We start from the raw sequence: 12,834 nt of genomic DNA on the forward strand, positions 1-12,834 counted from the left end.
TTTCTGAGTGTGACGAATATGTTTTTTTGTCTCCTACAGTTCAGTGTTGAGAAGGTCTTACACATAGGAAATAGGATACTTTTAAAAAATTCAACTTAGTCTTCTATTTCTGATTTGTACTGTAATTTTTGGAACTCTTTAATTGTCAAGTTGAAACTGTGGTTAAAATTTAAAGATCTGCTGTATGTTAGTCTTTGACTAACACTGGCAGTTAGTATAAAACTTCAGAGAGGTTTACTTCTCATTTTCATACATTTTTTTCTTGGTTTTCCTTTGTATTTTTTACCAGAAGACTTTGAACTGAGTCTTTGAAGTTGAATTCTAACTGCAAATATTTTTCTAGCAATCGGACTTACATTTCTGACAAGCTTTCCTATGAAAGGAGTCTACACCGGATTTGGCACCAAGTTTGTCCAGAAGAGAGAGCAAGCAGTGTGTACTCTTTGGGCAGGAAACCAATTCTAGGTAATTTTTAAATAACACTAATCATAGCTAAAAGCTTTTGCTGACAATGGACTATGTTTTGGAATAAGTATTTCTCCATCAGTAGTTTCAGTTTTCTATCAGACTTATCAGCAGTGCAAAAGCTTGTATATGTCTTTGGCTGGAGATAAAATCCTCTTATTTAGGAAGCGTGTTCTCCGTCCTCGTGCTTCTCCATCTGCTTGGTCATTAAAAATACTAGAAAATTAATAACCAAAAAATGCTATAGAAATTGTTAGGTTTCCTATATCCACAGGAATGTTGACTGTGCTCTTGGCTTTCAGCCTTCATCGCTGTTTGTTAATCTACTGATCTTCCTTGTGGTACCAATTTAACACAATGTGTTCATCTAATAATGGCAGAAGTAAAAGAGGTGCATAGAGTATGGTGTAGCTTTTAGTATCGGTCCCTGAAAAGATGAATCACTGCTAATTTCAAGTTTTTATGATCTAGAATGTTTCTGTTAAAACAAAAAAAAAAAAAAGTTTTTGAATCTGTTAAATATTAATGCAATTAAATTGATTGTTGAACTAAGGATCAGACTGATGGTTTTGATCTTAAGTAAATTTTATCTGAGCTTTGAAGAAAAATACAAGTGCTTGATTTCGCATTCATATTACAGTAAACATAAAAAGTATCAGAAATAAGTGAATTATGCAAATTAATATGACATGTCTTATGAAGGATACTTCTTCAAATAAAAAAGCTATATTAAAGTTCCAAATTATGCATGTGATTTTTGACTCACAGTAATAATTCTTGGGTAGAAAATGAGAGTCACAAATATAGTCTAGTAGAGTCATGGGGAGGCTAGACTTGTGATGGCAGAAGGGAATTATTTTGAAGCCAGTTGTTGCCAGCTTATAGTATAGTTCCTCACTGCATTGTCATAAACCTTTTCAGTAAGATCTTTAAAGAATATAAACCATGTCATGTCTTTTCCCAAATTTATTACTAATCGATCCTGTTAATGCAGAAATATTTATGAAGCCTCCTAATATCTAGAAAGGTAAAACAATGATGAATTTGTAACTGGTTTTATTTGCCATTAGATTTTCAGTTTGTGTTGCATTGCATCTTTAAATGTGCATAGTTTTATGGGACATGTGGCCTATAAATGCAAGTGAAAACATTGTCTTACAACAATATGATTTCAGGATCAGTGTCTTCAAGGAAAGTAGAATATCTGTCTACCAGGAATGGAACTAAAATGATTGGAAATAATAAGCTGAAACAGAGGTTTTAGATCTATTCTGTTTCAATTTGTAATTGATGATCTAGAGTAACTAAGCTAACTAATAACACTGTCTACGTTAGAAGCATAGGTAACCTAGCTTGCCTTTGTCATTAACAGGCAGAAGTAGGTACTAGGATAAATGTTGTACCAAAATCACAGTTACTTCTATATTTCTGCTTGTAAATATTAGGTATACCAAATTTTGTACACACCTCCTTGTTGCACTGGCTTGGACATCAATCTTGGGGGCCAGCCCACCCCAATTGTCCACAGCAGTCCATGTTGTGGCCTTGCTCAGACATCCCCATCCTGTTATGATTCCCCTGAGTGGCCTTGGCAGTCTCTGCAGGGAAGGCGAACAGAGGAAGTCAGTTGCATTTCCCACTGTCTTTTGAGGGTTTGGTTTTGGTTCAGGAAGGATAGATTTCTGTCAGTTGGCCACACTTTGGGCATCTCTTTATATAGTCTTACTTCTCAGATGGAACCTAGAATTTCCTGGGATTTTTCTGGTTTTGTAGTATTTGGGTACTATGCGTATGAATATCTACTACTTTATCCTTCTCTCAGAATATTGTCTACAGGAGACATTTGAAAAAGTTAACTGTAAATCCAGCTATTTCCTGTGGTTCCTGATTCTCCAAGGAAACATGGTTTATGTGATCACTGTCTATCTGCATTCCTGAAAAGGAATATGCCAGCTACCTCTGGTCAGATTTGTCAGCAGGCAGGAGAATATTAATTTTCAACTTATTTTTTGAGTGAATTTGAGGAGAAGAGAGAGACCTTATGAATACTTGCACTTCAAAGAAAGGTGGGGACTCTCACACTTTCTGGGAGCAGTCAGCTGATCAGTCAGAACATGTAGCTTTGAACTAGCTACAATCTATAATGTCTTGCTTGTGTGTAGGTCTCCAGAAGCAATCAACTACTGTCACTGGCATGAAACAAAGAAAGTTTCTGGTAGTCACAACCTGTGACTTTAAAGGAAGATAAAGAATTGACCCACAATTTTATGTTGCTGGTTTTTGGGACAGCTGTGCGAGTCCGCATTGGGAAAGTCAAGAACATTGCATCTGCTCATGTTAGGATAGTTTTCATCCCAGAAAAGGCTACCAAACTTGAAGAGAAATATTTTTATTTTTTTTACAAATCCATCTATTGCAGAATTGTAATCGCCCTTGCTATTTATCAAAGGCTTCCTACTGACAAATGGGCAAGACAATGTTTCAGACCTGATCTACAAAGTCTAGATTTAGCAATTCTGTAAGAAAGATCATTCCCTGGACAGAGGACAGTTGTGTTTGTAGAAGCATGGCAGATCTAAATAAAGTAGGCTAACATTACCCAGCCTGCACAGTTGTGCTCTGTGTCTTCATCTTTGTGACTTTCACCAGCTGATAAAAGGTCTGTCTCTTAAAGTGGGATTTCAGTTATCTTCCAGTTCTCCTGAACATGACTGGCTTGCATCTTTTCTAATGTTATATGACTGAATTTAATATCTTATGGGGAAAAATTTCTTGTAGCAGATAAATTAATCCGGAAGGTGAAAGTATGCTGAAGGCAACATATTTTTGAAGAACTTTTATTCATGATCAGCATCAATGTCTCAAATACATGATTTAACTTACCAGACCAGATTTAAAAGGAGCTGTAAGTAGAGCTCATAACTCAGAGCTATGACACTGGATCCGTTAATTATATACTGAATTTTTCACCTAAAACTTAGATGACTTCAGGGATTGATGGTCTGATAGAAAACATTTATCTTCAGGTTAACATATTTAAATGTAATCCAGAAAGTCTGAAAATTTGATCTATGAAACAGTTTGGTAATCTTCTATTTTCTAAATGGTTATAGGAACTGCAGTGGCAAAGCAGTGACCCCTTGTACTCCTCTTAATGATATAATGTTCACATGTATTTAAGGCTCACAAAAATTATTGTAATGGTACTGTGCAGTGTTGTGATCCTACCTTTGACATCCCACTTGAGAAACGCTGTGATGTGCAAAGGCATCTTCATGTGTTACACTGACTCTTGTATTGAGCTGTGTCAAAACCACCACTATCCATCGTCAAAAATAGATGTGTTTTGGGCTGATGAAAGCCTTTAATGCTGTCTTCTGACCATGGTTAGGAACATTCCTGTTTATCAGACTTCCATTTTTCACATAATTTTGGAAGCAAGTGTCTTGTGTATTTATGACTACCTGATTGCTACTAGAACAGATAACTTTGAACAAAACCACTTACTGTTTACTCGCTTGTAACTACTTTTTTGAGTGAATGTTCCCGAGTCAAAATTTAACAAGACATAACTCACAAGACATTCCAGTTTCTAAAGTCACACTGAATTACCTGAGAAAAAGAGATCTGAGAAGCCATATTTATTTTTTTCAGAAACAATTCTCTCTGTGCCCATTACTCAAGGATATTTAGGCTAGTCCTAAGGAATAATTCCCTGAAATACACCACATCTCTCTGATCACTGCAACTTAATGGTAAGTAACTGCTCTGGTAGACATACACAAACTACGGCTGCAAATTCAGTGACCAGGATACTGCTAACAACAGTAGCTATGAAAGTTCGGCACAGGATAACGTTGCTATTAATAAGTTTACTTTAAGGTTGTCTTCAGCTCCATAAAATGGCATCCTTGGTGCAGTTAGTTATGGAGAAAAGAAATAATCTATCTAGCTTACAGGAAAAAAAAGTATCATGTGCTAGAGTTTCAAACAGGAGCATAATATTCCACCCACACATCAGCTTTTTGGAAAAGTAGTATGCCTTTGAAGAAGGTCGAAGATAACTAGTGCTGCCAGACTGGTTTTGTCCTTCAGAAGAAATAGTATTCTAGTATGTGGATTCAAGAGCTATTTATATAAGAAATGTAAATAAACAGATTTTCTCTGTTCCATGGTCCTTCCCACAATGTAGCAGTTTGATGTCCTCCTGGTTTGTCCTCCTCCACACTGAAGTGTGACTACGATATTTTTTCACAGCAGGCTTGCACACCAAGGCCAAATGCCAGAAACAGACGCCTAACTCTGCTTCCTTCCTCTGTCAGTTGTCTTTCTACTAATCAGTCTTCAGTGCTACCTCCTCCTGATTTTTCATTTACTTCTGTGTGGTGGATTAAATTGAAAAATCATTGTGTATTCCTGAATTGTCTCGTGATACTAACTTGAATCCTATTACAAGCTTGTTTTTAAAGCAGCCTCAACTATAAAAAATAGAATTTTTTTTTTTTAAAGGTGATGGACAAATGAGATGCCTGTGTGTGACCTGTATAACACCTAATCACTGACATCTCCTGCAGCAAAGCATGCAAAGGCTTCTTATCATTCTTCTATAACTATTCAGATAGTCTAGTTTCACAGAACACTGGCAAAAAGGAATCAACACTTTTCTGTCCTTGAAGAGTGGTTGATAGTGATAAATTAATGCCTGAGGTAACAGGTGCTATGCATTATAAATCATATCACAATAAATAATCAAAAGAACTTATGTGGATGTGGGGGAAATATAATATATATGCAATATTATGTGTCTAGAACTAGATATAGACTGAGACAGTGCATTCTTACCCTGTTTATATTAATATATTTACCAGAATATGCACTAGGAAACCTATCCAATACATAGTAAGGACATGAGATCTCCTTTTCATTATCACAGGGGGGTATAGAGGTTGGTTGCAGAAGAATGACTTCTGTATACAGAAGGCATTGTTTTACTTCTGGTCATGATTTTCACCTGCAACCGTAGGGTTTTTTTCTCTTAAATACACCCTCCTTACCAAAAAAAGCTGGACTTCTAAACTGAGTTCAATGGGGAGAAATTGAACTGGCATGCTTTTTCAGCTCGTTCTTCAGCCCTTACTGCTGGGCATTTATGCACATTATCTTTTTGTTCATGGATAATGGATTAATGATCCCAAATTATAGAATATGGAGGCAGTCTGCTGTTGTTGCTTTATGCTGCAAAGCAAAGACCCATCCTTTTCAGCCCACCTCACCTCTGTTGTTTCTTTTATTGATGTCATCAGACCAGGACCATCAGAGATCAAACACTGTGTAGAGGGCAGTTCCTGACTTCAGCCTAAGATCAGAGAGAGTCTGCAAAGTCCAACAAGTTTCTTTAAGGGAAAACTGGGATGATATTGTTCAGTCTAGAAAGATGAGATTAGGGAGGAGAGGTCTTGCAAGGTAGTAAGTATTAATCTCACTTGGGAGGAACTTTCCACAAAGTCACCCAAAAGGCTAGTGATGGAGCTGGGACTAGGTTTATCTGTAGATGCACAGTTAAGTGCTCTCTCTAGTAGGACCTGCTGATATAAAACAAGAAAAAAGCCTTAATGCTATTTTTACAGTGTCCGTGACATGGGATGTAGAAGTCCCTGTGGCAAAACCTGGAGCTGACCAGAGCTTTGTATGAAGCTCTTAAGTCTTTTATTTTAAGCAAGTATTTCCAAGGGCTTAAAGGGTCATTTCAACTTGAAAGCTGGGTTTTATCAGAGTATAAAGAAGAACAATTGGCTTTTAAGAGAGGAAAATAGAAAAATGCACATCAAAAAAGAAATAAAAGGTCTTGTCGATAATTTTTCTGCCTGACTTGCTCATTTCCTTAGGGATTGGGTCTTAATTTTAATTCCAACTCTTAATATCTTTCTGTTTGCAGCAAATTCTGTGCATCTCCTCTAACTCCCAGAAACATTAATCTTTACATCACAGCTGTTTGAGTCCTTGTCCTGTACCTGCCCCTGCTCTTACCAGTGGTCTCACATTCCCTGTTGTGCTGCAGAGTCTCTCCTTTCTCACTTTGCCTCACAACCTTTCCCACCTTGCCTCTTGAAGCCCCTCTTGCTGGTGGCATGCTCCTTTGCTCTTAAAGAAGGTGCAATTTTTTCCTCTGCCCAGAGGAAAAGCCTGAGACAGTTTGTGGCAATTGGCCTTTCCACTCTGCTATAAAAAGGCATATAAAGGAATATAATGTACTGTAACTGTCTTTTTTTTTTTTTTTTTTTCATCTTCTTTTATCACGAGGACACGCTTAGACTTTGGAATTTGCTGTGGTGAATAAGACAACAAACTTCCATGGATGATCAAAGTGGATCTGTAGCTGTGTAAAGACATTTTATGAGTTAGTCAAGTTAAAATCACTGTACCTGAACACATACGCTAATATAAGTAACCATTTTGGGGTCAGGACAGCCAAGGCATAGCTGGAGCTGAACTTGGAAAGAGACAAAAGAATAATAAGAAGGGCTTCTATAGGTATGTCAGCCAGAAAAGGAAGCTCAAAGAAAGCATACTTGCCCTGATGAGCACAACTGGCAAACTGGTAACAACGGACAAGGAGAAGGCTGAGGTACTCAACAACTTTTTTCCACAGACTTCACTAGCAATCTCTCTTTCCACACCTCTCAAGTGGATGGACCCCAAGACAGGGACTGGGGAAGCAAAGTCCCTCCCTCTGTAAGGAAAATCTGTGGGACCTGGTGAGATGCATCCCAGAGTCCTGAGGGAACTGGCTGATGTGATTACCAAGTCATGCTCCATATTTGAAAAGTCATTGCAATCAGGTGAAGTCCCTGGTGACTGGAAAAAGGGAAACATTGCACCCATTTTTTAAAAGGATAGAAAGGAGGACCCTGGGAACCACTGACCCATCAGCCTCACCTCTGTGCCTGGGAAGATCATGGAACAGATCCTCCTAGAAGCTATGCTAAGGCATGTGGAGGACAGGGACGTGATTCGAGACAGCCAGCATGGCTTCACCAAGAGCAAGTCCTGCTTAACCAACCTAGTGGCCTTCTCTGATGGAGTGACTACATCAGTGGACAAGTGAAGAGCTACAGATGTCATCTATCTGGACTTCTGTAAGGCCTTTGACATGGTCCCCCACAACATCCTTCTCTCTAAATTGGAGAGATATGGATTTGATTGGTGGACTGTTCGGTGGATGAGGAATTGGTTGGGCGATTGCATCTGGAGAGTAGTGGTCAATGGCTCAATGTTCAGATGGAGACTGGTGACAAGTGGTATCCCTCAGGGGTCTGTATTGGGACCAGTACTGTTTAATATCTTCATCAATGACATAATATGATTAAGTGCACACACAATAAGTTTGCAGACAACACCAAGCAGTGTGGTGCAGCTGACATGCCTGAGGGACGGGATGCCATCCAGAGGGACCCAGACAAGCTCAAGAAGTGACCATGTGAACATCATGAGGTTCAACAAGGCCAAGTACAAGGTCCTGCAGCCCCAGTATCAATACAGGTTGGAGGATGAAGGGATTGAGAGCAGTCCTGCAGAGAAGGACTTCAGAGTACTGGTGGATGAAAAGCTGGACATGACCCAGCAATGTGTGCTCACAGCCCAGAAGGCCAACCATATCCTGGGCTGCATCAAAAGCAGCGCAGCCAGCAGGTCAAGGGAGGTGATTCTGCCCATCTACTCTGCTCTCATGAGGCCCCACCTGGAGTACAGTGTTCAGCTCTGGGGTCCCCAGTACAGGAAAGACATGGACCTGTTGGAGCAGGTCCAGAGGAGGGCCACAGAAATGATCAGAGAGATGGAACACCTCTCCTGTGAGGAAAGGCTGAGAGAGGTTGTTCAGCCTGGAGAAGAGAAGGCTCCAGGGAGACCTTATTGTGGCCTTTCAGTACTGAAAGGGGGCTTATAAGAAAGATGGGGACAGACTTTTTAGTAGGGTCTGTTGTGATATGACAAGGCGTAATGGTTTTAAACTAGAAGAGGGTAGATTCAGACTAGATATAAGGAAGATATTTTTTTATGATGAGGGTGGTGAAACACTGGAACAGGTTGCCCAGAGAAGTTGTGGATGCCACCTCCTTGGAAGTGTTTAAGGTCAGGTTGAACAGGGCTCTGAGCAACCCGATCTAGTTGAAGATGTCCCTGCTCGTTGCAGAGGGTAGGACTAAATGACCTTGAAAGGTCCTTTCCAACCCAAACCATTCCATGTTTCTATGATTTTTTTCCCCCTCTTCAGTTTGGTCTTGCAGCATTAGATTTAAAAGCTCAGACCAAGATGATGAGTGTTTTCTAAAGAAGTGGTATCAGGAGCTGAAAACAAAATCCTTTCTAAAAGCAGCATGGCTTCTCCACATCAAAAGCAAGATTGATATTTTGCTCTGAAGAAGACAGTCTGTAGTTGATCAACTGCTTGCTATAGAGGAGAAGAGCCACTTCTAAGCAAGGGTGGTCATGTTTTCTACTGAGTTTGGATCACTGAAGTGAGTTTGGTTTAAGATTGTGTGGTAAGATAAAGTCTTGAGATAAAGTCACTGCAACATATTAAAATCTTTAATGTTTTGACATGAAAATGCAGAAATTTCTGTATAACTTCTTGTTGCAAATTCCTTATCATATTTAGGATAGCAGAGTCAATCATAACTTTAACGTTATATGAGCCAAATTCGCTGTAAATACTAAAAATATTATTACATAGTGCCAGAGAAATTAACCTTATGTACACCTCAAGCATTCATCTGTTCCAATAATTCCCCAAAACAGAACACCAATTACCATAATTTTTAATAGGTTGAGGTTCATCTTCATTCCACGCTTGCTGGCTGCAGTTCTTTCAGAGATGTTACTGAACTGAAATATAGTCACATACCTGAAATTCATTGGTTACTTGGTAAGATTCATCTCATCTAACTTTTGACATCTGTAGAATAAATGTTTACATCAAAGCTTGTCACTCCAGGTTCTCTGTAGTCTAAAGACACTATAGCCTGTAGTTTGAGGATGCAACCCATCTTGATTGTTTCAGATGTCTGCTTTAGTGCAAGATGAATCTCACTGCAGGCACCTCTGTTTGCACAGGTACATCCCAGTGTGCTGGAAGCACTGCACATGAAGGAAAAATTAAAAAAAAAAAAAAAAGGAAAAATTGAAACAAAGACGACATCCCACAGAAGCTCCTCAGGTGGCTTGGTTTTTATGTTTCTGTGTTCTGTTTCATTATTTTGCACAGTGGAAGGTCACAGGTATTTTACACAGATCTGAGTTTGTGCTTTGTCAAGTTAAACCTAAGAAGCCAAAGTTTGTCCTTTGGGTGGCTGTCCATAAGCATATTAAAGCAGAGAATGCTCAAGCCTTCCTGACAGCCACGTGTTTAGATGCAGCAATGTCTGTTGGAGCGTGCTTCATGCTACGTTATCATCTCCTGCACATCCAGTGCAGGAAGTAAAAAAGATAGTAAAGTGAAATTCAGAACATGAATTCCTCCCAACCATCTGGCAAACTCAAAAGCTTTTTTTGCAGTTTCTGAAGCCTTTCTCTCCTTTAATCATTGATGGAGCAAGAACGTATTCATCATCCTGAAACCAACAAATGCATCTGAATAAACAAAATCCCAAACTGTTTTTAAAGTAGGACAGTGCTTCTTCCATTTAGAAAATGTTTGATCTATATGAAATACTCCAAAAGTCTTAGCTTAGTCACCAGGGTCTGAGGGAAATGCAACTGGGTGCTCTGTTTTTTATAGAAGCTTGCGGTTCTACTGGCAGTACTGCAGCCTAAGATTGCATGAACATAATTATACTGACATGCAGTGAAAAATTCCAGTTAATATCTCTGATAATGTGGTTCCTAATTTAGGAATGCAAAATGAAAACACATTAATGAGAGAGTATTGCTACTGTGAGATTACTCACCAGTTTCACAGTCTGTAGTAGCTCTCAGTACATATATAGTAACTTATAGTTTCTCCAAGGAGTTGCCAGGAGTTTGGCATTTTCATAGTACCTACAAGGTGAAATACTGAACCAAAACTATATTGACAAAGGAAGAATGGTTTCTGATTAAAAAGTTTTTGAAGTGTAATGCAGAAAAAGTATCTACGGGAATGCAAAGATTCTTTCATGCATGTTATCTAGACACTCCCATACCACAGGAATGTGCCTGCTAGCCCTTGGCTAACTCATTTAATTAGAGATTTATAAGACAATATGATTTAATCAAAGAAATGGCTAATACAACTGTGTTTCACCTCTTTCTTTTATTAGCATATTTTATGTTCATACTTTACAATATAATAAGTTATATATACAGCATTAAACAAAATTATTAGAAAGTAATCTTTGGCAAGATCTACAGGAATTTTTTTCATTCCTGTACATCTTTTGTGTAACAATAAAAATACTGTATACTAAATAAAATAATGTTAAATAGTCTGTGTTCACATTGGCACCATCAATTTCAAGACCCTAACTTTTTATGGCCCAATAAACATAAAAAAGAGGATTCCTGTATCTTCTTTTAAACAAATAAATGTTTTGTATTATTAAATGACAAAATACAGGAGGCAGTCCACTGAATAGCACTGTAGTTACACACTGGCACAAGAAAAATAGAATCTTCATGGGTTTTTTTTCCTTTCCCTTTTTTATTCTAATAGCAATAGTACTAAACTGCAAATTCAGGGTCTTGAAAATCTTGTTGAAGATTACTGAGTTGTCAGCAGATCTAGAAATCTTATTGAAACCGGTTGAAATCTGTATGAATTTGTCATTTATTTCAAGACAGCAAGAATTTTACCCCTAAATTAAACATCAATTAGCTAGTTAAATGTTCAAATAAATGCAGCTTGCTGCTTCATTAAAAGAAAAGTAAAAATTCTCATCAAATTTGGCATCTGCAAATTAATGAAGAGGGTGTTATGAAAGAAATGGTGGAAGAAGAATAATGAGAGGGATAGGTTTTATGTTGCAGCATGTACTTCCTCTGCTATACAAATCAAGTGCTGAAAAGGTACAAAATATAAATGTTAGAGGGTGATACTAAATGTTCTGCACAATTATGATACTATCATAGATAAGATCTAGTTACTAAGTGATGGAATTAACCGGTTGTTAACTTCAGGGTAATGGTTAATATTTTTATAGCATTTTGTTCAGTTATGCATTTTGGAATTTAAAAAGTATGGCTTTGTAACTGACATATCTCTTAATTTAGTGGTTGCACTTGTTGAAATGCGTCATTGCTCATTTTAGCTATAAATTAAGCAAATAGGTTTGGTAACAGCAACTGATTTGCAGTCTGAACAAGTTTTAGAGAACTTTTAACTGTGAAAATCAGAGGTTATTTAAGAGGAAAAAAATAAGGTCAATTTTTGTTGTAGACAAACTCACAATAATGCTTTACCTTCCAGAGGAGTTGGTTTTCACCTGTGGATTCTGTACTCATGGTCTACGTTTACAAGAGCATAGCATTTAAAAAAACCTTTTTCTCTGCATTTCAAATGTCTCTAAAGAAATCTACTCTTCTTGCTCGTCAAATGTGTACCACTGAAATGCCTCTGCTTGCAATATAATTTGATATATAGATGTCATTACTGGAAAAATACATTTTCCATGGTAGTGGACAAGCTGTTTTCATTGTTTCTTTTTTTGTAATGGCAAAAAAGAGAAGAACATGTTGCTCTCAATTTACAAGGAGTGACTGCCAACTTTTACTGCCCACTTGCTAACCATCTCGTCCTCAGCAAGTCAGCAGTTTGAATTTACAATTTCTGAAATGTCAGTATGGACCGAGTGCATTTCTGTGCATTATGTACAGTGTTTTGAAGCACTTCAATCTGTAAATTATGTCGACTTTTTTCATATAGTATAGTTAGCTAATCTGAGGACTGTGTATGTACACCGATGCACATACTTCTAGATTCAACAAACCCATAGTAAGTATAGAAAATAAAACTGGTTACATATTAAATGTGTTAGAGCCGATAGAAATGTATGTGCCTAATGTGTATTAGTTGATACTGTAGCTGTGGTCCTGCTTTTGACTGTAACTAATAAACCGTTGATAGGCATATTAAACCTAAGAGATAGGCATATTTTCAGAGAGCAGCTCAATGGCTTTCTTGAAGGCCAGGCACGAAAGGTATCAGCAGGGATATCTGCACTAATACACAGACTGCAAAATGGATGTTTGTGTGTTCACTTATTATCAGTAACTGTTCAACATGATCATTTTGTTTAATGACATGTTTGATACCAAGCTTCTTGGGAGAGTTCTGCTCTTGTTTTGGTAGATGTGTAACTTCACTTTTTTTTTAAAAAAGTCAGAGAAATGCTTCCC

This window comes from Strix uralensis, chromosome 2 (assembly GCF_047716275.1).
Source record: "Strix uralensis isolate ZFMK-TIS-50842 chromosome 2, bStrUra1, whole genome shotgun sequence".
Taxonomy (NCBI): Eukaryota; Metazoa; Chordata; class Aves; order Strigiformes; family Strigidae; genus Strix; species Strix uralensis.